At 38.2% G+C, this 27026-nt stretch overlaps 1 protein-coding gene across 2 annotated transcripts in view; it reads right to left on the minus strand.

The window, feature by feature from the left end:
* CASK (calcium/calmodulin-dependent serine protein kinase (MAGUK family)) overlaps positions 1–26121 on the minus strand; it is a 140947-nt gene extending 114826 nt beyond the window's left edge. For both annotated transcript variants that reach the window (XM_009997821.1, XM_009997813.1), the window contains exons 1-2: positions 26096–26121; positions 25205–25317 (exon numbers count right to left, since the gene is read on the minus strand). The gene's annotated coding sequence lies outside the window, so the exon portion shown is untranslated. The remainder of the gene's footprint in view (positions 1–25204; positions 25318–26095) is intronic.
* Positions 26122–27026: the final 905 nt, after the last annotated feature.

Genomic DNA, 27026 nt, shown 5'->3' on the forward strand with positions numbered 1-27026 from the left:
TCTTGGCTGAAGAACTGACTTTCTGGTCCATTCTTACAGCTTCCTCTGTCAGCACATCTTTCAAAATTAAACATTAATGATAATAGTTATAATAAATAGAACAACAACGTTTAAAAGCACAACCTTTAGAAGTTTCTCTGCAAACTGAATGAAAGGTACTGTTTCACAACCAGAAACAGGGAGAAAGATGTGGTGTTTCATTTAACTTGCTTGACACACAGCCTTATACTTTGTCATAATTTGAAAAGCATTTAAAAGCCATAATTTTACACTACCACTACCAATAAACATTCCAGAATTTCAGTCTGTTTACAAAACTTTGAAAAAATTTTTTTAGCAACTAGAGTCACATTCAAGTTTCCATTTTATAACATGGCTAATTATTAAGTGAGAGTCACTGAAGTTGTTAAAATGGCATGAAAGTTCAGATTTGTGTAACAAATAGAAAAGTTCTAAGATGGAAAAGGGAATTCCCAGCAATAATCACCACACAGAGAAAATGCAACCTTGTGTTTGGATAGCAACACTGAAAATGAATTGATGGAAGCACTTAAAGGTAACTGCTCTAAAAAAAAATCAGAAAGAAGGATATGTCAGTCTTTAATAAAAAATATAAAACATAAGCAACACTTATAATTTCCACAGGAGTTGGCTACCTAATATCCTATGCAACACTGGCAATTCTGGCAAACACCTAATTTGCTTTCAAAATCTGGTACTCAAGGTTTTAAAACATCTCTAACATACTAATGTACTTTGAAAGTATGCTCATGGTGTCCAACAGCATGGAGAATTAGATGCTCTCTGGCAGCCTGGATTATGGCACCATTTTAACATCTTAAGTGACACTCACAGACTGCAGCAGTCACATCGTTTTTGGGGAAGGATGGCATGAGGTTTTTTAGCAAGACAGAAGACATATGTCATTTTAAAACATACACCAGTCTGATTTTTCAGGTTTAGTCCTTTAAAGGATTCGCTCTCCAGCCACAGCCTGAGTATGATCATATTCTGAAAGGAAGCACCTTTAGCAACAGCAAATTTCTTGCTTAAAATGCTTCTATATATTTTGTACAGATAATATGATTATTTATAATTTAAATACATGTGGTAGTACTAGGTTTGAAAAGGAAAACAAAACACTTTTTTCATTTGGTTGTGTCATTCTCACCCACCATCCTTTGGTGTGCATCATGAAGATGCTGCTGGTCCACTCCAATTGGAATTCTTGCAGATACAAGCAAAGTGAATGATGTGCTTCAGAAATGTGCCTGATGCACACCAGTCTTGAACCGGCCACAAGGTCAGACTAGTTCTAGTTCAAAATAACCATCTAAAGCTGTATAAGGCACACATTGAGTCCTGTTTCACTCTGCAAACACATTGGGTTTTGTCTTGTAGATTGCCTTTGGATACCTGCTAAATTTGCACCCAGGCTCTTATTCACTCTGCTGTTAGCGGAACAGGGAGTAGAAAACACAGTGTACAGCAACAAATAGCTCATGGGTTGAGATAAGGGAGATTGCTACCAGTTACTATGGTGGGCAAAATAGCCTTACTTACTAAAGTTAACTTACTTTATTGCCAGTTAGAATAAATACTTTATTGATTTGGGTAGAGATATTAAAAAATATACATGTGAAATCAACCCATTTTCTTTCCCCTGTCCCAGGCTCAGCTTCACTCCAGACTACTCCACCCTCCAACTCCTAGCAGTGCAGTGGTTCTACTCTGCTGCTCCCGCATCGGTCCCCCACAGGCTGCCATGGTGAACCTCCTCCTCTCCTTCCCTGATCTTGGTATTCCCCCTCTTTTTATTCTACACTCCCTACACCTTGCTCCAGCGTTTCCTACACTTCCTTAAAATACATTTTCACAGAAGAAGCACACACATGGCCTATGGGTTCAGCTTTGGTCTGTTGGAGCTGTTTGGAACCAGCTGTGTCCAGCACAGGGCAGACCCAAGCCTCTTTCCATAGAAGCAGCCCCTGCACCACCATGCCCCCTCCATATACCAAAAACTTGCCACTTTAATTTAATACAGGTCTGCTCCATTTTCTAGTAGCCAAGACTGCACCAGACACCATGCTTCAAGGTGCACTGAAGGAGTTGACTGCCTCCAAGCTGAGCACATGGCTACCTCAGCATGTAAGAAGCACACAACAAAGCCTGCACAACACCAAACTCTAATTTAACTGATCATACTGTGCCTGAGGTCATGCCTTCAAGACCAGGGGAACTTTTCAGGGCAATACTAGCTTTAAAAGTTTCCCTAACCCCTCTCTGCTCACTTGCTCCTCTGTGAAAATTACTTTTAGGCTTTGTTATTCTAACAATATAGCAAGGATATAATACAAGGTCTCAATATGCCAAACTACTGCAACAGGAATGGGCAGCTGGAGGTCAGAACATCATATACTGATGTTGGCAATAAAAGTCCTGTACTACAGAACCCCAGTGATGTTTCTGTCCCAAGGGTTTTTTTTTATTTTTTTCTTCCACGACAGAGTATTCCTCTTTCTCTTAATTAAAAACGTACTGCTTGGCTTTCTGGGATATGTGACAGACTCATTGTACAGATACATCTGACCAGTTAATGACTCCTTGCCTCAACAAGCAATGAAAGCTTTTCTGCCTCCCCTCCCTCGTGCTTTGCAGTGGCTAAAGCTCTGTGGTAGCTGGCTGTTTCTCCCTCCATCCCACACACATTCTTACCCTCTGTTCTACTGTGCAGCAGCCTGGAACTTGTCACACCACACACGAAACCACTTCACTGTTAACTCAGTAAAACAACATCCATTTTTTTTCCCCACTGTCTCAGTGTCATGCAGTCTTAAGTGTGTGAAACGGCTCAGTGAGCAATCTCAAGTCCTCAAGCCGCTTAAAACAAAGGAAGAAGGAGAAAGCAAATAAGACTATAAAAGTCAGCATGTGGAGCTGTTCAGGATGTTGCAAAACACAAGTACAAGCAGAACCACACACCCTTCCCTGCAAAGTGTCTTCATCATCACCAAATTTTGTGTTGTATAATCAATCTCTACCTTAACAAATATGCTTAAAATGTATATCGAAAAAAAACCAAGTACATATAGCTTGTGACTGGCCCAAAGTTGGTTTGCATGGTTGTGTCCATGAAAGCAAACCCTCCCTCCTTTTACCCATTTCCTCATTTTTATTGGCATTCAAATAGGCAATGCTTCAAAAATAAGATGGCGTATTTTGGGTAATGAAACAACTTGAAACAATAAAAATGTTTAAAGATGTCTGAACAAATATTAACAGCTGCCTAATGCAGATAATTAAAACCAAGTAATTAAATTTAATTTAGTTAAATGATAACTCTTAGCATCTTTTTACAAGCACCCACTACAATTAAAAAAATAAAAATTAAATCTAATTTTACTCAATTAGGAACAAAAATTGGATAAGCCCATATCTCTCATCTAGGATTTTCTACATTCTATGACTTCTTCATTTATATTGAACAGCAGGTTCAGTGAGGTAGGGGAATAGAGGAAGATTGATTCTGTCAAGTGCTGGATCTTGCACTTGAGTCACAATAACCCCATACAACACTACAGGCTAAGGGAAGAGTGGCTGGAAAACTGCCCAATGGAAAAGGACTTGGGAGGTCAGTCTCTTCTCCCTAGTAACAACTGATAGGACAAGAGGAAATGACCTCAAGTTGCACCAGGGGAGGTTTAGATTGAATATTAGAAGAAACTTCTTTGAAAAGACTATCAAACACTGGTACAGGGCTGCCCCGGGAGGTGGTTTCTCAACACCATCCTTGGACGTGTTTAAAAGACACGTAGATGTGGTGCTTGGGGACATGGTTTAGCAGTGTACTTGGTAGTTAGGTTATGGTTGGACTTGATCTTAAACGTCTTATCTGACCAGAACAATTCTGTGATTCTGTGAAGAAAAGGGACAACATAGAAAAGTGAAACCAAAACTTCCTGAATTTTTTTTAAGGTGTAATATGTATTTCAAAACATTGTTGATAAATCCCCCTGCTGCAAAGTAGCAGTTTCAAAAGTGTTTTACAAACTGAAGTAGGGATACGATAATCAGTACTAGTGTTATGAACTCCATAAATGAATTTTGAAAGGTATAAGGAGGGTTCTGTCACAAGCTTGGAATTCCAAACAGAAATGGTGTTGCTGCTGGAGACATTTTGGAATGTCTTCTGCAAAATCTGAAACCTTTTCCTTCTCTCTTTACATTGTTATCAATGGAAATTGAAAATAGTCATTGACTCTCAAGCTGTGATCAATCAAACTATGAAAATGGGTTCACTACTAATAACCGTATTTATTAAATCCCATGTTCCCACCTGTTATGCAGCACTGCATAACAGTCTGAAACCCAACACCTTCCCAGCTACCATAGACCACAGGTTGTTATGGTGGGAATTGGAAGCATATGTGCAGCAGCTGATCTGTCAGATTATGTTGTGAAACTTCTTTTAAAAAATGAAACAAAAACCAGACAAACAAGGTGTGTATTTGGTAAAGGAACACTACACGCTGGCAAAATGCTCAACTGTAAGGTTAGAGTGGTTGTCTTTATTGAAATTACTGGAGAGTCATAATTTAAGAAAGTTACAAATTTATTTATTTTTTCTGGTAGTAAAAATTAACAGATAAACACTTAAAACCAGTAGCTCCATTAAAAGCAGCAATTGTTCCCTCTTCTGTCAACTCGTGCTTCCCTCCTCCACCATCTCTCCCCTTCATGCTAGTGCAACTGCACACTAAATAGAGTCAAGGAATCGATCTGATTGAAAACAGTATTTTTTTCCTTTCCCGTTAGAGCTATTTTTCAGTCAGACTAGTTCTGGGTATCTGCACAAACACTTATGAGCACACTAGTGTTGACAGAACAGCAAGAGAAACAAAAGGCCAGCTTACAGCAGCATTGCTCATCTCCACAGCAGCGCTGGCTTAAAATGTTTGACAATGTTTCAAATCACAGCTGTCTACCACACTGCTGTCCTCCCAAAGACTAAAGAAGTCAGAAACCTAAGAAACCCTCTCTGTAATTTCGTATGTTTACTCAAGTCAACATGCATACCTACAGATCTCTCACTAGGTGGCAACACGGCCCCTACTTTCATCTGGCAGGTGGTCAGCAACTGAACACAAAAGGTGGCTACACTTATTCAGCCGCAGAGAGCTTTACGTTTGGCCAGTTTTATATCATCGGCGTGATTAATGATGATTACATTCCAGACCTAAGCATAAAAAAAGCAGCATACCACCCTAAAATAATTAAGGTACACCCAAGGCTAAGCACCCTTTCATTCAGATTCTGTGGGAGACCTTTCTCTCCTCTATGCTTAATGAGCCATTCGTAACTGATGACTCTACACCAATAATCTACTGTACTGCACACATCGATAATTGTATTACACAACTAAAATATATTTAAACAGAGCTTGCTCATGTAAGACAGAGTTCTTTGTTTAAACCACAGAACTATAAACGACCAGTGTGTTTACTGCTTTGAAGCCCAGCAAAAAGGTTTGGAATGCTAGAACCCCCAAGTAGTTCAGTTTAAATGACTGGAACCTCTCCTTTTTAAAGGTTAATAACACAGGGTGGGGATTTTGTTTTGGCTTTTGTTTGTTTGTTTCTGGGGATTTTTTTTGCTGCAGGGGTGTGTGTGTGTGCATGTATGTGTGTATTCATGTTTTCTCTTTAGCCTTTGGCCAGGGCAATACAGGTAATGTGTATCTCAGAATGAGCTAAAAGCATCATTATCAATGTTAAATTCAGAATGGCAGAAAATTTTTACACCAAACTCTGACATTTCTTTAGTATCTTGGCCAAAATTAACTTAGGTTAACTAAAGATTAGATTTTGCAGTCCTTTAAATGAGATTTTAGGACTCACGTACTAAAATGTAATGACACTACATGAAGTAAGAAAGTACCCATGAAGGCAACAGAACATTATCAAAAAAAGAATGTTAGTTGATCCGGAAAAAATAAAAGTTATTTCTTAACTGCTGTTTGTTCTAATATTTGAAGTTTTATTTTTGTTTGAAATGTCTTTTCTTCTGTGGCTTAGCCTTTACCCGAACATAATGACAGGGAAATTAATTTCTGATGTTAACAAAGTATCTCAATTTTACAAGAAAAAGTATGGAATTTGAAAGACATAAGGAAATTTATTCATAAGAGATTCAGCTAGTCTAGACTAGAGAAACTGTCCTTGACTCCTGTTCTAGGAAGAGCTAAATAACCCATTACACCACTGCTGTTAAACACTAACAGGCAGAAAGAGTGCCCACAGGCACTTAAAAGAGCAAACTGACTGCATAACATGCTTCTCATACATACAAAAATTACTTGTTTGTTTGTTTGCTTTGATTAAAGTTTCTTTGGTCTTGTATTGCCAGGCTCTACATAGCCCATATGAAACCAGTTGCTCACTAATGCTAAAAAGGAAATAAGTCTATTTTGCTCATATGAAGCCTACCACAACCCAGGCACAAATCATCTAAAATATCTATCTACTCTGATGACATTAATTTGACAATGCCACATAGCTCAGTGAGTGGCACCACGTAGTTGTGGTAGCTGTGGCTATATGATGACATGTATGTCAGGCAGCCTGAGTACCAGAAGCTCCCTCCACAGCACAGTGAACTCTACGACAAGCAGCTTTTACAGTGCACTGCAAAGACACACCCTGAATAACAAAAAACTACCTGGCAACTTTTACGGATGATACCAATTCTATCTTACTAGGAAATCCTGTGGCAGTGATGTCTGAACATTGGAGAACAATTACCTTAACAAAACTTGGTTTATGGTTCAGTGATGGAACAGTGTCATGAACTGGAAAATTCTTTCCGAACAGTAGCAATCCAGGATAAGAAAAAAGTTAAGTCTTCATTTCTTCCAGTTCTGCACGTTTCTCTTTACAACTATTACCAAAAGTCATAAAGGTTTGTTTGTTTTTGTTGTGTTGTTTTTGTTTGTTTGTTTGTTTGATTTTGTTTTTTCTTACCTGACACATTATAAAGCAAGTTTGGTAAGACAGGTGTGCATATCTTCAGCAATAAAAAAACCCACCACAGAATGTATGCTTTACAGCACTTTCAGAACCAATGAAGTTTTAACTAGACTTGTTACATCTACATATACATAAGATACTTTTAAATATTGTCTACAAAGCTTATAGTGCTTTAAAGAGCACATTTTTCTTTTACCACTTCTATATTTGCAATACTCCTCTGAGCCCCTGAAACAGGTACCCTTAAAATATATCTCCCCTTTCATCCCACAAAAACCTAATGTTATTGATGAAACTAGTGTCACTGAGCTCAAACTTGTTTCTAGCAACATTCAAGTCACAGCTCTAGAAATAAGATTCTAAATTGCACAGCTTGTTTCATAGTGTACAATGGGCTGAAAACTGCAAAATTCTACAGATAGTTACTTACACTTTTCTCTGTTAAGCTGCCGAAACTGACAGAGGTAACGTCTCCCTATGACAACTGCCTACAAATTGATTCGAATGCCATCACAAATAATGGCCATCTGAGAAATATTTTTGTTCACAATATTCACATACTTCTAATGATATTTGATGGACAATTCCCCTTCACCACTACAGATATAAAGAGTTTACCTCTTTAATCTCACCCAGGAGTTGAAAAAACCTCAGTGTTTCATTTCCTCTCTTTAGTATCTGGTGGTAAGCTAGGAACAAAAAATACTTAAAATTCATACCTAGCAAATAATTGAGTCAGAAACAGTTTGGTCACTGTTGGAAACTGTATCAGAAAGCAGTAGACACAGACTTGGGAACAGCATATCCACTTGGCTTTTAAAATAAGTTGTGAGGCAGTTTCCTACTGTCTCTGAAATTCCAGATCATGCCAATGGCAAGAACCACATAATAATGTACAATTATTTCCTTCACTGACACAGTAAGTTTTGAGACACATCAATCTATAAAGCCTTGTAGTAACCAGCTGAGGATAAGGGACTGGTTCTCTTGCTTGACAGAGCAAATACTGTTTAACTACTTAAACTCATAGTACCTGAATGTAAAACACTCTCAGAACTGAATGAACCTTCTTCAGGTGTTAAAAGGCTTGACTCAAATTTGTTCCAACAACTAATCTATACTACCTCACTCCTACATGCTTAGCATGAGATCCATTTTCTTTCTTTGATATCCAAACATGAAATGATGATCATAGAATCACAGAATGATTAAGGTTAGAAGGGACCTTAAAGATAATCCCATTTTTCTTGCTCTAAAGTGCAAGAGCAACAATAAGCTTGCATATATATAAAATGGCTGAAGTGCATGTTCCTTATTGTATTTTAGAAGCCTACAGAAGTAGAATAACTGATAATCTGTACCCTTTCTGCAAAACAGAGCTTTACAAGAGCACTAGAAGAAACAGTTAACAGGGTTATTTTGTTACAAGAAAAAAAACACAAATACCCTTTCCTAACAAGTTTTGAAAAATACTTAAATATCTGTCCACATTAAATGTCACTAGGATAAAGAATTTTATTGACATGAAAGGGTGCTTGGAAATGTAAAACATAACACTCTCATAGGTCAGCTCAATTAAACAAGCCCTGACACATTCTGCAGATTCTTTAGATCACCTTTCCTGTTTGCACAACAAAATTGAAACCAGGTCTCAATATGACAATACATGACTCTCAGTCTGAATGCAGCACTGGCCAGACACTTAAAATGATCTGAAGCACCGTTAGTTGTCCACAATGTACTCCCCACTCCTTTTTAGCAAGAGGAAGCAAATACTAGTTCTAAGACTGACCTCTATTCCCTCATAAACCTCTTCTTGTGGAACAACTTGTTCCGTGTGTCTCAAGCTGCACAAGACAAGAAACTGAGGAAAGGAGGGATGTACTAGTAGCCACAACAGGAATGGGATGACAGTGACATAGGTAAAATTTGCAAATCCATGAGCTGTTTATGCAGGTTGTATATGCATCTGCAATAATACTAAGAGCCAACTCAGGTCTAGCAGAACTTATTAGCTTAAATGGAATATATGCAAAACAGCTATGCTGCTTCAGGGCATAATGATACAGTATAGTCTCTCCCAGTCAATACCTGAATTAATAAACCATGATGGACTTCAGCTAGCTCCATGTAAGGTCACTTGAAAGTCACAGTGACCCTGATTCTTGAGGATTTATTAGCCCAGCTAAGCACAAACTGTGGATACACTAATAAACACTTCCAGAAATGAAGCGCCAAGTAAATGGGGCTGATACTCTCCTGAAGAGTCAGTTCTGTGCTGGTGCTGAGCTAGAGCTCACAAAGCTCTACAGATACAAGTACCTTGCACACGCTTTCTAATACATTTTACCTATATTATTGCACTTCTTTCTTACTATTTACAGTACCTCGGTCTCCATTTACATAGAGAAGGAAGATTTGGCTGCTTAAATTGCCCTGTTGCATAAATCTTCATTCATGAACAAATAATTAGGGAAATAAAATGGCCTTGGAGTATAGAGAAATTCATACAGTTTATATATATATCCTATGCTTTACACATACTACAGTAGTTTAGAAAGTCTATTTGTAATTTCTAGGTAAGTAGGATTTTAAAGCAGAATAAGCTGCACATTATTAAGCCAAAAACCAATTAATCAAGGCTCTACACAATTTAAACCCTTGAACCTTCAGCATTGAACTTGAGACTAAAGGTTTGAACTTTTCGCAGCATTCTTGAGATGCCCTTTATTAAATTAAATAATCTGTCATCTTTTGTTTTCCAAATGTCACACAAAATAATGAAACTCTGTTTTAATCCATATAAAGCTTTTGTTAGCCCAAACAGTGATTGAAGTGATGCTCATGCTGACTTAAGAACAATCATAGACAAAAAAGTGCCATGTGTAGCCATCAATGAATATTGGGATTGAAGAATTTTTAGGAGTTTTTGCAAAAATACATGTACTAGAAGTCTAAGAAGTTAGATGTCAAATTAAACTTTGAGGACAGAGGCCCATGGTTTTTAATGAAAAAAATGACTGAACTTTAGCTTACTGTAAGTATAGATGTCAATACTGCACAACTGTAACAACTGTTTCTCCTACAGACTATTTTCTTTGTTTTGCTGTCTTTTAATTGCAAATTTATCTTCAATTTCCCACAATACTATAAAATTCATATTATAGAAACTACGTAAAACCAGTCGCCTGCTAATAGCAATGAAATCTGATTCATCATCTCTAGTTTGGAAAACAATTTAAATGCACAAATCTATTTACACATAATATAGTTAGTAAGAAAAAAAGCCTAAGAAAATTTACTAGGACTTCAATTTTCTAATTTTAGGACTTCAAAAATTTTCTTCTACTTCTTGTACACACATACCCCTCATTACTCTAACACAATTTCAGTATAATAATCTAATACTGTAAATTACAAGACCTTCAGCAACAACTGATCTTTGAGTTGGACTTTGACCAGTCTTTGAGTGGTTAAAATCTGTTGAAGATCTAAGGAGCCTCAGAGTTGCAACAGGATCCAACAGGGACCTGCCCAGACAGCAGGCTTTAGAAAGAAGGGCCTAGAACAGAGATTGCTTCTTTTACAAGCTCTTTCTTGAAGCCCTCATAAACAAAACACGTCACCCTTTTCAGACACAGTACAGATAAACTCCATTGCTGTAACAACCAAAGCAAACCACTTGACCTCAGAATACTCTTCTGAGTAATAATGGAGGAACACTATAAGTTACTCTACAGAAACAAGCCTGCTCCTTTGTGCTCTGCATACCACTTCAGAGAACTGGCAGCTACCAAGCGCAGCATTTACACAAACAAGGAACAACACATATCAGATTGTAAAAAACAATTTAAGTGTGGGCCATTGTAATCCTTAAAACCTCTAAACTCTGTTGGAAATTGGGTTCTTCTTCAATAGGATCAAATTTTCCTATATGCAATTGTCTAAGTGAACACCAAGCAATTTCTTACTACCACATGACAAAAATTGCTGCCAGACAAGACTCCATCCACCTATGAAAGGAACAATATTCCCAAGATCTTAGAGACCCAGACAACTGCAGTGGAAAACTCAATCTGTAGGAATACTAAGCCAGAATCCAGTCCACTTGGTGAGGTAAGGAACTCTTCCCTGTAAGAAAGACTCTCATTAATAACATGAAGGGCAAACCAAAACTATTCACAAGTGTCACCCAGAACCTAGAAAACCTAAGTATGGCAAATGTGGGGTGATACACAACTCAGAAAATCTGTACAGATACAGGAGGAGAGAATCTTCTGAGGCAGATGGAGAAAATCCTGAAATCTGCACTATCTCAGCAAAGCCAGTACCCCCAAGTTTAGCAGTTCATACTTGCTACAAGTAACCTCAGAACTAAACCAATTCTATTACTTTGGGTTTTGGGCCACTGGGTCATGAATACAGCTGACAAACGGAGGAAACAAAGGAAAAACTGAGGAAAAAATACAGGTCCAAGGCTTGTCAATATGAAGAGTAATCACAATTTCAGAAAAACAGAAGATAGCTGCAGAATCCTCTTCATCTGACATGACATTACCAGAGGAGCTACTTCTCTTCGGCAAATTCAGCAATTATGTTGCAAGAAGCAATCGTGATATTGAGAAACAGTGCTGAGAGCAAGGGGAAATCAAGTTACTGCAATGTCACATGAGGGTACCGATTTGATTCAGGATATGAACCTGCCTTCCTATTAGCAAACACAGGACTAGCTTTAAAGCTCTGTTTTACAACATCACATTTCTAAATATTAGCCAGAAGGTAACCAATTTTATAAAAATAATCTCTCCCCATCAGTTTTGATATCACTGAAGAAACTGATTTTTTGCAGTTGTTACTACATGGAAGACCTAAAAATGCTTTAAAATGCAAATTATTTTTATAAAAGAAAACAGAAGGAATATTAGAAGTTGGTTTGTTGTTTTTTTTCTCCACAGATCATTGCAAATCTTGGCACATGTACTTGTCCTCAGTCCAGAATTTGCAACGTGGATTACCATGTCCTGAAGCTGTGAATAACTTTGACTGTTAGTTAGTACAGCAAATAATTCCTCAAAAGTTGTTACAAACTATAATCTATAGGGGGAAGTTATTAAATACAACAGAACCAAGGTGGAATTTTCTCTTACATTTTATCATACAAAGGGATAAGCAAGGAACAGAACAGTACCCTGCACTGAACTCCAGCTGTATTTTCCTTGTCATCCATTTACCTTAACGTTACCTGGCAACAGCAAATGACCAATCACGTCTTCAAATAGGACAGTGAAAAAGCAAGACTAGCAAAGACCAAAAAGAGAAAAAGATGAGCAAGTCCATAAAAATTCCTAAAAGACTGGTGTGTGTGTGGGGTGTATTAGGCATAACTGGCAAGGTATTATGCCAAATCTAGCAAGGAGCTGTGGGGGTGCCCTCACTGGGAAGAGATGACGGGTTGCCCTGTGTTGCTGGCTCTGCAACAGAACCACCACAGGACACAGCTGAGTCCAGTAAGCCACATGTGGCACCTCTGAATCAGAGGACTTCATAGAGCCTCTGCAAAAACGTATCTAAAATTTAGAGTGCAGTAAACACCAAACAAAACTAAGGGCAAATAAATGGAACAAGGCCAGACTGGGAAGGGTGAGAAACGAGAAAAATAAAGGAGCAGGCTGGAGCAGTAGAGAGTAGGGGCTGGAGCTGAGCAGCAGTCCAAGCAGGGCCAAGCAGGACTGCTCCAGAGGGACTGCTACCGCTGCAGGACCCACTGTGCACTGATCCCATCTCCCCTGTGCCTGATGCCTCTGCACAGGGATTGAATACTCTGTGTGGCCAGGTGAGTGGAGACCAGGAAGAGGGGAGGCAAGAGGTGTTTTTTACTAAGTGCGTGTGTGCATTTGCTTCAATACCAGAATAAATTATTATATGTTTGTTAACAGAAATTAGATTGATTGAAATCCCCCCCAAATTTTTGCCTGTGTGATGAGAGGAGGGGAATATGACACAAAAGAAGCAAATCCCAAATGAACAAGTGCCTTTAGTAAAGCAGGCAGTGCCCTTAACAACAGCCAATTACACAGCCAGCTCCACAGCCACAAACAAAATCAGAGGTGACAAAAAATAGGAAACTGGGGGAGGGGACAGGGAGGGAAAGGCCTGGTAGTCCAGACAGTATCTAGAATGGAACATGGATCTTCAAATCCTTAACTGATTCTTAGTTGCTGACCTGTCCTACCAGATGGACAGTAGCACAGATAAGGATAGCAGCTTTGGCAAGTGTGAAGGACCAGGTATTTCCTCACACGAACATCAAATGCCCTTTAGGTCAGCAGACATAACTGACTGAAATATGGCTGGTCCACATAGCACTCTGAACCCTCTCCTGGCTGCCTCCTCTATCAGAAAACAACAACTTGGATGCCCTGAGGGGGGCAGCTGCTGCTGGAGAAGAGCCCTGGTGGGAAAACAGAAAAACACATGCCAAACTGCAAGGCTGCAGTGGTGGGACACAGTCTCCGCCTGACTGGCTGAGAAGCCTGGAAATATGAAACCGGACAATCAGGAGCAAAGGAGACCTATAAAGAGACAGCATGTGCGCTGCTTTTGGCGCGGTTTTCCAGAGACACTGAAGCTGTTGGTGCTTGCTTTTCGGCGCAGTTTTGCCGCTTGCTTTTCGGCGCGCGCTTTCGCACAGACCCTGAGTGTGCCCAGCTCATCATCCCTGTGCCCAGCTCATCCCTGCAGCCCCGGCTCATCCCAGTACCCGGCTCATCTCTGCAGCCCCGGCTCATCCCTTACCCGGCTCGCCCCTGCTAGATCCGGCTCATCCCTGCAGACCCAGCTCATCCCGTCTCACCGTGGCTTTTCCTGCCAGCTTGCCTGCGCTCCTCGCCTGCATTGCCTGCAGCTACCCACCTCGGGAACCCATCTGCTGCTGAGCACGTGTGGTGAGACTAATTCCTGCCACCCCTGGTCCTAAAACCGGGTTGCAGGGGAAGGCATCCGCAGCTACTATGCAAGTACCTAGAGCACCTTGGGGACAAAGTAAGGAATTGTATTTTGGGCCTAATTCTCTCCCTGAGGTGTTCCTGTCTCACTTACCTGCACACAAACCATGATCCTACACGGGACAAGCGTCAGGCATATCCCTCCTTCCTCCTCCCTTCATAGATAATTAATCTGGGTGTGTAAATAAAGTGTACATATATATGTGTTAAGGCATATATAAGTTCTTTGTATTTGGTGTTTAAAAGATTTTTCATAACTCCTATGTGTTTTAATTACCCCTTTTGAACCTCCTGCCCCAAATTGTTTTATTTTTCCCCACAATAAACCGTGTCTTCATAAATTCTAATTGGGGATTGGCTGCTGTTATTGGACACACTAGTGAGCACTGAACAAGTGTCTCACCTGAAAACTCAGTGCCGAAGCTCACTGCTCCTCTGTGAGAGGCGAGCGCCACGTGCGGACCTCTCGGCAGATCCCGATAAGCTACATTCACTCCAAAAAGGAGATATAATAGGTCACGGATCGCGACAGTAAGTATTGATGCTTTTTCCTCTCTCTTGTTCATGTTACCTACTCCAGCTAGCCTGTGTGCTTGCTATTTAAGACATAAAAAAAAATAAAATGCCTACTGGCTCTTCAGGAAGGAAATGAGGTCTGCTTACAAGACATGCTCCCACAGTTCCTATTCCAACCCCAGCTTCCATTCTTGTGTTAAACACAGAGTCATTGTTAGGCCTTAGACAGGGTGAACCTTGACATTTACATTTCTAGGGCATACCAGTTTCTTTGCTGGTTTTCCCCTCAAACAGGTGAACGTCTGAGAGACTGAGACATTAGGTGCCCTATCACTGTTCTTGTAACACTGTAACATCAGAGATGAAAAGCTTTTCAAACATGTCAACCCAACTTTGTCCAGACCTGTGCTGAAAACACAGGCTCCAGTTCAGCACAGGTTTTCAAGGACAAAAGAGAATACATAGCCTGGATAGATCCGAAAACACTGACGTGTAACACATACACACTCTGATAAACATTATGTGGTGACATCTAGGATTCAAGTTATTTATTTGATTTGGCAAAGGAAAAAAATCTGCCTTACTCAGGCAAAGTAGTATTTCATAAGCCGTTTTCACTATTTATGATGCTATAAACTAAGGCAATATTTTCACCAGGACTTGCAACTGTTAATTTCACTGTATCACACCAAATGTTAAAAATGACACATTAAGAAATCTACAATAACTGCTTCTCTCACAGTTGCTGTCCTGGTTTGAGCAAACAATTTCATTAAAAAAATACAGGGCAGCAGAGAGTCTTCACTACCTTTTTCTAACTACTCCATCCTTCACAGGATATTGAATAACAATATACTTAGTTAATAAAGGTCAGAAGAATGCTTATTAATTGAATGTGTCCTAAAGGCAGCATATATATTCTCCAATCTGATTAACTCTTTCCTGGATTCAGATGGTCCTCTTGGGCAACAAAATTCACTCAATCCCTTAGAAAGTTTTCTCACTGGGGACTTAGTGCACAAAGAATGCCTCTAATATATTACAAAGGCTTTTAAATAAATGACTTGTAGACGGAAAATGTCATGCTAGTAAGCGCTGTTTCAGGGTGCTCAGACTGCAGTAATACACAGAGCTGTTAAAAACAGGTTTTTCTCCTAAAGCCTTCGCCACTTAAAAAACCAAAATTGCTCTAAACCTAAGAAAACACAAGTATCTTGCAGCGCTTAGTTAGATGTAACATCATCATCCTTCTATTTTCTATGTAGTTAAGTGATCAAAGTGTTTTGAAATTATGCCTCTTCTACTCCATTACTTGGCAATGGGGAGTAGACAGTTGTCTCGGTCAAACTATTAGTTACTGGTTATACATGTAATAGTTTAAAAACAGAATTAGGAGGAAATTCAATGCAGTATTCAAGATAAAGATAAAACTGAATTAACATAATTGTTCATTCAGGTTTTTTAAGTGGATTTTAATGTTAAGTTTAACTGTAGAGACAATCACTGTACCTAACTTCCTTCTCCTTAAAGTATTTCCACTCTCTCATACATGACGTATTACGGAAAACTCTCAACTTCTATGTGCTTCATAAACATTTGCTGATGAAGATGTTAGAATGAAAGTTTCCATGAAGGTCAGGTTTGCCATTCTAACATGGAAATCCACTCTAAAAGAGTGCTATTGCACAGGGATCATTTGTCATTTCACAGTGACATATTTTAAGATCTATGAAACAACAAAACCCAGCTTTTAAGAGTCAATGAAGGTTCTCTTTGCATCAATGACTTAACAGAAATTGCAGTTGAGTTGCAAATAATCTTGAGTTTTGTTGACTGCACAAACCAGAATAGAATATGTGCTTGCATCCAAACAGAAAATATTTGAAAATACAGCTGATGCTTATTATCTTCCCTATGTTTCTAACCAGTCTGAATTATGGCAAGCAGAATTAGAAGTCTATTTCTGGACTGTTGGCAAGACGGACTATTGTTTGATGAGTACAGACTGTGTACAAAGACCAAAGTGTTTTGGAAAGTGTTTTCATCCTTCAGAACTGAAGTTGGACGTACCTCACGCATTTTGTAAAGAGCTTAAAGACAACAATGATTAAGAATTAAAGACTTGAGAGTGTTCTCAAAATAAGTATTTTTAAAAGCGTATTTCCAGATTTCTTTGCATAAATTCAATTACGACTTCGCTTTGCAAAGAGGGTGAAGAAACACACCATTGTCATTTGTTTTTTTGGACTGGTGAAAGCTCCAGAGTTTGCTTATTACTTTAGGTACACCAAAGCAGGAATTACCTTCCTTCTCCCTCCAACGTAGATTTCTTTTTCAAACAAATTTGCTTTTCTCAAACTTTCTCAAACAGTTTGGTTTCTTAAAAAAGAAGGCACCTATCATTAAAGTAGGTTTAGGAAAAGAAAAACTTTGCTAGGTTATGTGATAAAACCTCATCTTTACAGCCACAAAGGAGCAGAGACAATGGTGTATGAGGCGAGGGGGACCCCTAATAACACACTGCTCAGCTGCTCCCCAGCCCATCACAGGAGAGCTATTCATCCATCAAAGAAGTTATGAAGCTCTATTTGTAGAATCACAGAATGGTTGAGGTTGGAAGTGATATCTGGAAGTTGTCTGGTCCAACTGCTCTGCTCAAGAAGGAAAAACTTAGAGCCAATTGCCCATTACTGTCTCCAGGCAGCTTTTGAATATATCCAAGGATGGAAATTCCACAGCTTCTCTGGGCAATCTGTTCCAGTGCTTGATAGCCCACAGTGAAAAAGGGTTTCCTGGTGTTCAGATGGAGCCTTCTGTATTCCAATTTGTGCCCATCACCTCTGGTCCTGCCACGAGGCACCACTGGGATGAGCCTGGCTCCATTTTTTGCATCCTCCCTTCAGGTATTTGTACTCGTTGGTGAGAACCATTCTGAGCCTTTCCTTCTCCAGGCTGAGCAGTTCCAGCTCTCTCAGCTTTTCTTCACAGGAAATATAACTCAAATATAACTCAAATAACTTCCATCATCTTAGCAGTGGCCCTTTTCTGGACTCCCTCTAGTAGCTCCATGTCTCTTCTCTACTAGGGAATCCAGAAATGCAACTAGCACACCAGGTGTAGCCACACAGAATTTTGTATTTGCTTCTCTGGACCAATCAAACTTGTATGTTGCACACCAAAAGAGGTCAAAACCATGATTATTTGCCCAGTAACACTTAGTATCTCACTCCTGGAAACCTGTATCTGGGCACATGCTAGAAACAGCACCAAAAAAAGCCCCTAAAATATAACCTTGTGTTTTATACTTAAAAAAACCCCAACAAACAGCATATTATGCATAGTGTCTTCCAAGACTGAATTTCATATTTCCAACAAAAAAACCCCAACACAACACATGCACCATTTCTGCAGTGAACTAACTTTCAGTAGCAAGAAAAAAGGGAGTCCTGAAAAATAAATCCTTGTTATGTTTTCATGCGATTCTTTTTTATCTTTTACATGGTTAACATGCTTCAGCACTTAAACAAATGTCTTGTGGGGGGAAAAGCTTGATTCCGTCTCTTATGTTACATTTCTGCACAGAAGTATTTAATTCTAATGACACTTTGTTTATGAAAGTTATAGCAGAACTATAAAACAGTTAGACATTCATGAAGTTCATACATGCAAATTAGTTGAACTGAATTTATAATAAAAAAAAGCCTACAGCTTCTCAAAAAACAAACAACACAAAAACCCACCACTAGAAAATAAACACCACCCACCCCCACAAAACAACAAAATAATAAAAAACAAATTCTTCATTAAGTTAAAACAAAGAAATCCCTCATAAAGGCTTAGGTAACATTTTCTGTAAAAAAGTAAGAACAGTTCTACCCATGTGTAAAAAAGTAGAAAAACTAAGCTAGTTAACTATGCACTTCTCAGAAATGTGGATCCTTGACATGACAATAACCTGCCTGGATGTGTTCCTGTGTGACCTACTATAGGTGATCCTGCTCTGGCAGTGGGGTTGGACAAGATGATCTTTTGAGGTCCCATCCAAACCCTTACATTCTGTGATTCTGATTGTATTATCATAGCTACATGGTAAATTCAAATGCTTCCTACCTTTTTACCCTCACCACAATAGTGGTTTTTAAAGGACCAGCAACATAAGCTTCATGGCAGGCAGCTACCAACTTTCTAAGCATGCTTCAAAATTCCATATTCATGCGTTCTCTTAATAAGAGATGTGTCACTAATGCCATGTGATTTTTGCAGTCTATAAACATCTGCCTCAACCTCTTCTCTACTGAGACATTCACAATTAAATTTCAAGAAAGCTCCTTTATAAGAGCGCAACACTAGTAGCACTAAATACTTTAAGATGTCTAATAGAATTAAAATAACAACAAAAGAAAAAGCAAAGTCAAGCTGACACAGCTTTTCATTCCCTAAAATTCCAGGTAAGTTGGTGTTTCCAAATCAAAGATCAATTGCTCTTTCTTCAGATCCACTCTGCATATGGGATAGTATAATAAAATGTGGTGATGTACAGTTTCAAAATATTTTTTATTTGGAGACTTAAACTCAACACTGAGACCACATTTTTACTTAAACCCAAAGATTCCAAAATTTGATTCAAAAATCAAAAGGTTAAGATACTCTGTCGTACATCTTCATATGGAATTAATAAAAACCTTTCCAATGAACTGCACCGACAATGGGATTTTAAAAATATAAGTCTAAATAAGTATATAAATTTCAAGTAACAAAAGTAAACAACATAAGCAAGTAAGCAGAACACGAGTAAGGTTTCAAGTGTAAGAAGCTCACTCAAAACCTGAAAATACCAGAGATGGGCCCTTTGTAGAAAGGAAAAAAAACACAACACACCATCAAACCAATGCAAATTTCCGTGTTTCCTCCCCCCCGAAATACATAATTTTTGAATTCTTGTCCTAAGATGGATGATCCATATCAATACCAGTTTTGATTTAACTATTTTGCCCCAGTGCTAGAAAAAGTCCAAGAACATTATTCAAGACACTTCTTTCTGGGCTACATTTTTGCCCTGTATCACAGCCAAAATATTTCACACAGAGCTGAGGTTCTAAAGGAAGCCTGAATCTTTCTTTATCAGCTCATCTATTCAGCTTCACAGTGGCTTGCATGCATGCAAACCTGTAGAGGTGCACACATCAGCCTAATGAACAAGGTCTAGCCTATTAGAAGGTTGTGGAAGCAATGGTAATTGCTTTTTTGTGAGGAGGTTTCTACCCAAATGAATTACAGATAACTGAATCTATGAGACAATGAATTAAGAACTTCAAAAAGACATGTTTTGTAAGCAGACCACTGTCCTTTAAATTGCTTCAAAAACCACTCAGTATGTTAGAAGTCAACACTCTGATATTAAAAGACAAATAATGTACATTGGCTTTTACTAGGTAGTAAGGAACTGATCGTCTTCTTGTGAAAGTGTTTGCACTTACAGATACTTGATAATAGAAAAGGTAACTAAAAACAAGTTATGTGGGTTGTGCAGAATAAAATAAAAGGACACAAAAATGCATAGGATATGAATAGAGCAGCAGCAGAAGCAGACAGTAAAACTATGGTGTGAGCTATAACTACTCAGAAATAAAGTGCTTTCTACACTTTTCCTTACCAAAAGTTCTGAGTATAGTAACTAAGATTTGTATTTGAAAATAAGCTGATTTACACTGATATTTTTATAAGACCTCAATGAGAAAACTAGCTTCTCAGAGCATCAAGTACTCTTACACATGAACCCTCTAAATTGAACTGTACAAAATAGTCTCTTTTATATCTAAAAATATTCAAGCTTCACATTTTCATGTGTATATATCTTGAATTTTTTGTATCTCTGCAATATGAAAAGCATAGCGAACTATAGAATGTCATCCTGCAAAATAGCCAACATTAATCCAGTGGACCACGCAGCCACTTGAACAGTGACATGGTGTCAATATACTTCATTAAAATGGTTGAATTACAACACTACAGAGATTGATGACACACAGTATGCAAGACCATGAATACTAATACTTAAATCCAATACAATTTAGCCCAAATTAGATTTGTTAGCTGTCAGGCATCATTGCATAGCTTTTTTCTTTTCTTTCTTATTACCAAACCACTGCAGATATGCACACAGACATAAAAATCACTGGAGATATCTGTGTCTATACACACTACACGTATTGAGCAGCCTTATGGAAAGAATACTATACTAGATAATATTTGCCTTGCAAGCTCATGACTTCTCTGTTATATACTACAAATGCTCATTATAGTGCCAATTAATAAACACAGATTAGCTTAGAGAAGTATCAATTTTTCAAGCTGGACTGCTTTTGTCAGGCTAAGGCAGACACCATTTTTTAAGAAATCATTATAATTTTTTAAATTAACTGTTCAGACTTGCTAACACTCCTTTTAAAAACATAGTCCATGCTCAAACCCCTCACAAGTTACAGAAACTGAAATATTGTATGAAAAACGGGCTTAAAGTAACTTTCAAAATTGAAACATATCAAAACAGTTAATTTTTTAAAATTTAAACACTGTATCAAATCTAGTTTCAAATTAACTCTTTCTAAAGCATATTAGAGTTACACCTCTATTTTCTCCCTTTACAGCTATACTGCACCATAGATTATATGTAGACTGTTGATACTAATACCACAGAATCCTGTAGATTGTAAAGAACCTCTTGAGGCCATCTAGTCCAAACTCTTGCTCAAAACAGGTCAAAGTCGATCAGGAAGCTCCGGGTCTCATGTGGCCCAGTTCTGAGCATCTCTGAGGATGCTCTCTCCACAATCTCTCTATGCAACTTGTAGCAGTTTTACCACTTGCAGAGTGATGTTTAATTTTTTTTTTTATCCTTGTCTCTAATTGGAATTTTCCACTTTGCAACTTGTCTGCATGGCCTCTTGCCTTTCCAATGAGTGCCTACATTAAGAGTTTGGCTCCATGTGCTCTATATTCTTCTATTAAATAGTTGAAGACAGCACTAAATCTCAACTTAATCTCTTCTTATGGCTAGACAAACATCACTTCTCAGCCCAGATTTGTTAGACTCACAACAGAACATCATTGTTTGTCTTCTACTGGGAAAACCCAGGCTGCACACAGTGCTCCAGATGTGGTACCACAAGGCATGAATATAGAGAATAATCACCTCCTTTGACTTGCTGGCTACACTTTTGCAGCAGTCTGCTATGCAGTTGCCTGCCTTCACCACAAGAGCACACTGCTGACAAATGCAAATCACTGCAAATGGTGAAATGGTGAAGTGGGCTGCCCAGGGAGGTGAGGTGGTGGAGTCACCACCCTCTAGGTATGCAGAAAACATGTAGACGTGGAAAATGTAGACATGGCACTTCAGGACATGCTCTAGTGAGCATGGTGGGTGTTGTGTTGTTTGATTGGTTTGGTTTTGTTCGTTGTTTTTCCCTGTCCCCTCCCCGGATGGATGGCTGGACTCTATGATCTTAGGGGTCTTTTCCAGCCATGATGATTCTGTGATTCTGTGGAATTCTTACCCATAAACACATTTCATTCCACATGGGTATGTATGCATAAGCATAAGAACAGAGAATTTTTTGATTTAATCATAAGCACGAAGGTATATTGGGCCTTCTACCTCTCAGTACTCTACATACATGTGAAATTAATGGAAGACATTGACATCAGCTCCCTCACATGCAGAATGTCCTGTTCTCCCACTGTGCTTCAGAGAAAGACTGGTGGTAAGCAGTTGTACAGAGATAACCTTCAAAACCAAAACGATCTTGCAGAGAGCAAAACGTTAAGGTAAAAAAATGTTTCCAAGGATTTAATCTTACAATTCCATTCTAGCTTATACTTTAACACAATTTACAAATATTCCTTGCTGATGACACTAAGCTGGGAGGAGTGGCTGACACACCAGAAGGCTGTGCTGCCATTCAGAGAGACTTAGATAGGTTGGAGAGTTGGGTGGGGAGAAACATGATGAAACTCAACAAGGGGAAGTGCAGAGTTTTACATTTGGGGAAGAACAACCCCATGTCCCAGTACAGGTTGGGGGCTGAACTGCTGGAGAGTAGTGTAGGTGAAAGAGACCTGGGGGTCCTGGTAGACAGAGGATGACCATGAGCCAGCAATGTGCCCTTGTGGCCAAGAAGGCCAATGGCATCCTGGGGTGCATTAGAAAGGGTGTGGTTAGTAGGTCAAGAGAGGTTCTCCTCCCCCTCTATTCTGCATTGGTGAGGCCACATCTGGAGTATTGTGTCCAGTTCTGGGCCCCTCGGTTCAAAAAGGACAGGGAACTGCTCGAAAGAGTCCAGTGCAGAGCTACAAAGATGATTAAGGGAGTGGAACATCTCCCTTATGAGGAAAGGCTGAGGGAGCTGGGTCTCTTTAGCTTGGAGAAAAGGAGACTGAGGGGTGACCTCATCAATGTTTACAAATATGTAAGGGGTGAGTGTCAGGGGGACGGAGTTAGGCTTTTCTCAGTGATGACCAGTGATAGGACAAGGGGTAATGGGTGCAAATTGGAGCATAGGAGGTTCAAGGTGAATATCTGAAAAAATTTTTTTACTGTAAGAGTGACAGAGCACTGGAACAGACTGCCCAGGGAGGTTGTGGAGTCTCCCTTACTGGAGACATTCAAAACCCACCTGGATGAGTTCCTGTGTGATGTACTCTAGGTGACCCTGCTCTGGCAGGGGGGTTGGACTAGATGATCTCTCGAGGTCCCTTCCAGCCCCTAAGATTCTATGATTCCTTCTTCCTAGGTAAGTTTACCTAATAGTTATTTTATGCAAGTTATCATGGCTTCCCACCAATGTGTTTATGGAATGTCAGATCAGAAATAAGCTAAACAAATTTAAAAAGTTATGAAAAAGAAAATATTTGAAAAAATAAACCTAGAACTGGAATAGAGGAGAGGTCCACAAACAAAACAAAACAAAACGAAAAAGCAGAGTAAAAACAAACTAAGGAGTATGCAAAATGGAGCTTGTGAAAAACACGCTCAGACTCCCATGTAGAGCTAAGAACTTGTTCCACGTTCACTTACTCATCTCTGCCTTAATATTACAGATCTAATGTATAATAATTCAAAACCTTAAAACCCCACCAAAACCAACCAAACAAGAACACCCCTACAACCAAAAAAAGAAAATGAAGCAAAAAGCCACTAAGCCCAGAAGAGATTATGATCTGTTAACTCAATGACCTACCAGCTTGGTTTATAACTATATCAATATAACACAAGTGGAATAAAAGCCCCAACATTTCTTGGTATACTCTCAAGCCTTTTTTTTAGATCCAGGCAGCAAATGCAAACCATCAACATGTATCCTTCAAGTTTTCAGTGAACCAGTAATTACTGTTGGCTTCTCTTTCCCTCCTGAAGAGTCTCTACTCCTTTGTCTACTATTTCTCTCTTTCAGCAATTCATCCATGGCTCCAAAAGATTAAATTTTACTACTGTGGACTGAGGAAAGCAATACTCCAATAAAAGGTGGAAAAGTATAGTATGTGTATCATCAGTAGTTAAGATGAGACTCAGAAAAAGACCAGAATAAAGACAGAACTTCTATAAAAGATAACAAAAAATTTCAGTAAAAATATACTAGCTCAAATTGCAATGGTTTTGGAATAACCTGCCAAAACCATAATGCAGCAAAATAAAAACTGAGCATTATGGAAAGAGCAGCTTGTATTTTGTTGGAGGGTTAGGAAAAAGAAACTAGCAATGGCACTATCAGATGTAAATTAAAGTATCTTGTAAAGTTTGAAGAAAGACCTGAGAATCACCTTGCAAATAAAACTAGCCATTAAGGCTTGAGATACTGTTTGATATAATTAAAAAAAAAGTCACTGACCCTTTTTTGCTGCTGAACTTTGGTTCCTAAGAACGTAAGACGGCACAAAGTGGAATCCCAAAAGAACACAAAAGAATAAGATTTCCAGCAAATATACAGCGGACAAGGACTGCACAGTGATCATCATACCTTTACCATGCTCTTTTCATACAGTGTAAAAGCAGCACATCATGCATACACACAAGCTGCATATTCATCTTAGAAAAGATATACCGTCTTATGCTAAAATAGGAAATTATAAGAGTTATAGCCTTTTATTTACATTGTAGCAGTTCTGCTGCTGCTGTTTTCAATCCTGACTATATGGAAAATGTATATAATTTTTTACATAATTTCACACACTCTAATGGCAAGCTTTCGTTTTTCGTTTTATAGCAGATTACTTCCTAAATTTAGACTAGTAAAACCAAAACTGATGTGTTCTTACTTTACTTCCTTTGTATGTTTCTTTTTATTCAGAATTACTTTCTCTTTAAGAATTAACTTTCTTAAATAAAAAAAATTCCAAACAGTGATAGCAATGGCTTAGATCTAGAATGGACCTACTACTCTTTCTAATCTTTATTATCACAACCAATCAGTTGTAGAAACTACTGAATAATAGAAATGTATGCAGTAAATTAAATCAATTTATATTAGCAAGATAAGACATTGCTTTAAAATTTCTACAAAATATAAACCAGAAAGGATCTTACAAAACAAGCAAACATATAAAAAATGGACAAATAAAAAGCCCTGTCTGATTTGAATTTGCTTAATTGTTCATTCTTACCTTCTGTGCTTAATCCAGGACTTGAAGTGAATTTTGCTACATCGACAATCTTTACAGCAAACTGCTGCCCTGTTTCCCTGTTGATACATCGCCGCACAACGCTGAAAGGACCCCTGAAACACATGCACAAAAAAACCAGCAATGAATAATCCATCTTCTTGTATACACTGAGCTACAATTCCATTACCACAAAATCACAGAATGTTAGGGATTGGAAGGGACCTTGAAAGATCTAGTCCCCTAAATTTAGGTTCCAGCATTCAAGTTCACTATTTACACAGAAGCTCATCACTCTCACTCTTGCTGCCCAACAGATATAAAATATATTATTTCAACTACAGACTGGTATAAAGAACACCAAACAAGTTTCTGATTTTCCTAAATTAAAGACATATTATCTTACTGGCACTTTAAAAAGGCTATACTCTTAGAAACCTTGTGTAATATACCGACATTATTAATAAATTTTAAATTGACTTTATTGTGATGCATAATCCGAACAGGAAAATAGATGCTAAGATATTATATGTATATTGTGAGCTTCTTAAACTGCTTCTAACTCAGGTATTATCCTCCCTTTATACTGTAACAGATCACATTCTGCAATCTATTAATTTGTTTACTTCAAAAACAAAGTTTGACACAGATGGCTTCAGAGTTTGTCTAAGAGCACCAGGTGGATTTTGGGGGAAAAAAAAAAAGGAAGAAACACATTCTCGCTTTCGGTCCTAAGATACAGTTAAGAATTCACTATTATTTGAAACAACTGAAACAATATTCCTTCAAAACAATGATGATAAGTCACATTGCTTGAGTTTATTCATCTGTTTTGTTACACAAAGTCTAGGGTTTTTCTGAGCCACTAGATATAAACAACCTCCACTGCAATACTTCAAAATTTCACAAAGGTTTGTAATTTCTTTTATCTATGGCAATTAATAGAATTCTCACAGAAGTTACAGATAAAAGATATTTAATAAATTCACTTCAGATAGATGGTAGTATTGTACTCAACTATTAAAAAGCTACTCATATCTCAAAATTGAAATTACATTTGCCAAAACACAAGGTAAAACAACATTTTAAAAATCATCACCATGAATATGAATTTTTGGGAGCTTCTTATAGTAATTTGCTGACTTTGGTGGAATCTTCCATCCAATGTTAACCAACAGATAATACAATCAAATAACTGGTGGGTCAAGCTTTCAAACACAAAAAATAAACTGCAGGAGTTGTGGTAAATCAATTTTTTTTTTACTGTTATTTGATGACTGACATGATAGTTCTAAATAAATTCATTCTAACATCTTCTCAAAAAAGACTTAAGGGAAAATTTGAGGGTGGAAAGAGCCTTAGTTCAAAAGTTCAACTACTGAGTTAACATTCACCTGCTGAGTAAAATAAATGCTTAAACACAGCTTAAAAGACAAATTCTTTCTTTCAACCAGTGAACTGGAAGTTAGTTTTCAGGTTTCTGAGTAATGAGACTGCAAAGCAACATAATTCTCAAAACAAAAGGTTTTTTGAAAAATGATAATGTGCCTCTGAGTGTACTTAGAAACCTTTATAACTGGTTTTTGGTATTCCTTTACATACCAAATGACTGAAAGAATGTAATTAATCACTCTACCAATCCTGTACTCCCAGAGCCAAAATCGGTTAATTTCGGACACAGGACACAAATACCAAATCTGTCAATAAATTACAATCTAAACATTCAAAATCAAGGAAAATATTTATTAGCATAACTATATACATGTGAATTATGTAGATGCACTCAAACAGAACTAACTAGACAAGAAAATGCCTGGTTTTCTCA

The sequence above is a fragment of the Chaetura pelagica genome, unplaced genomic scaffold (genome assembly GCF_000747805.2).
Source record: "Chaetura pelagica isolate M959 unplaced genomic scaffold, ChaPel_1.0 scaffold360, whole genome shotgun sequence".
Classification (NCBI taxonomy): Eukaryota; Metazoa; Chordata; class Aves; order Apodiformes; family Apodidae; genus Chaetura; species Chaetura pelagica.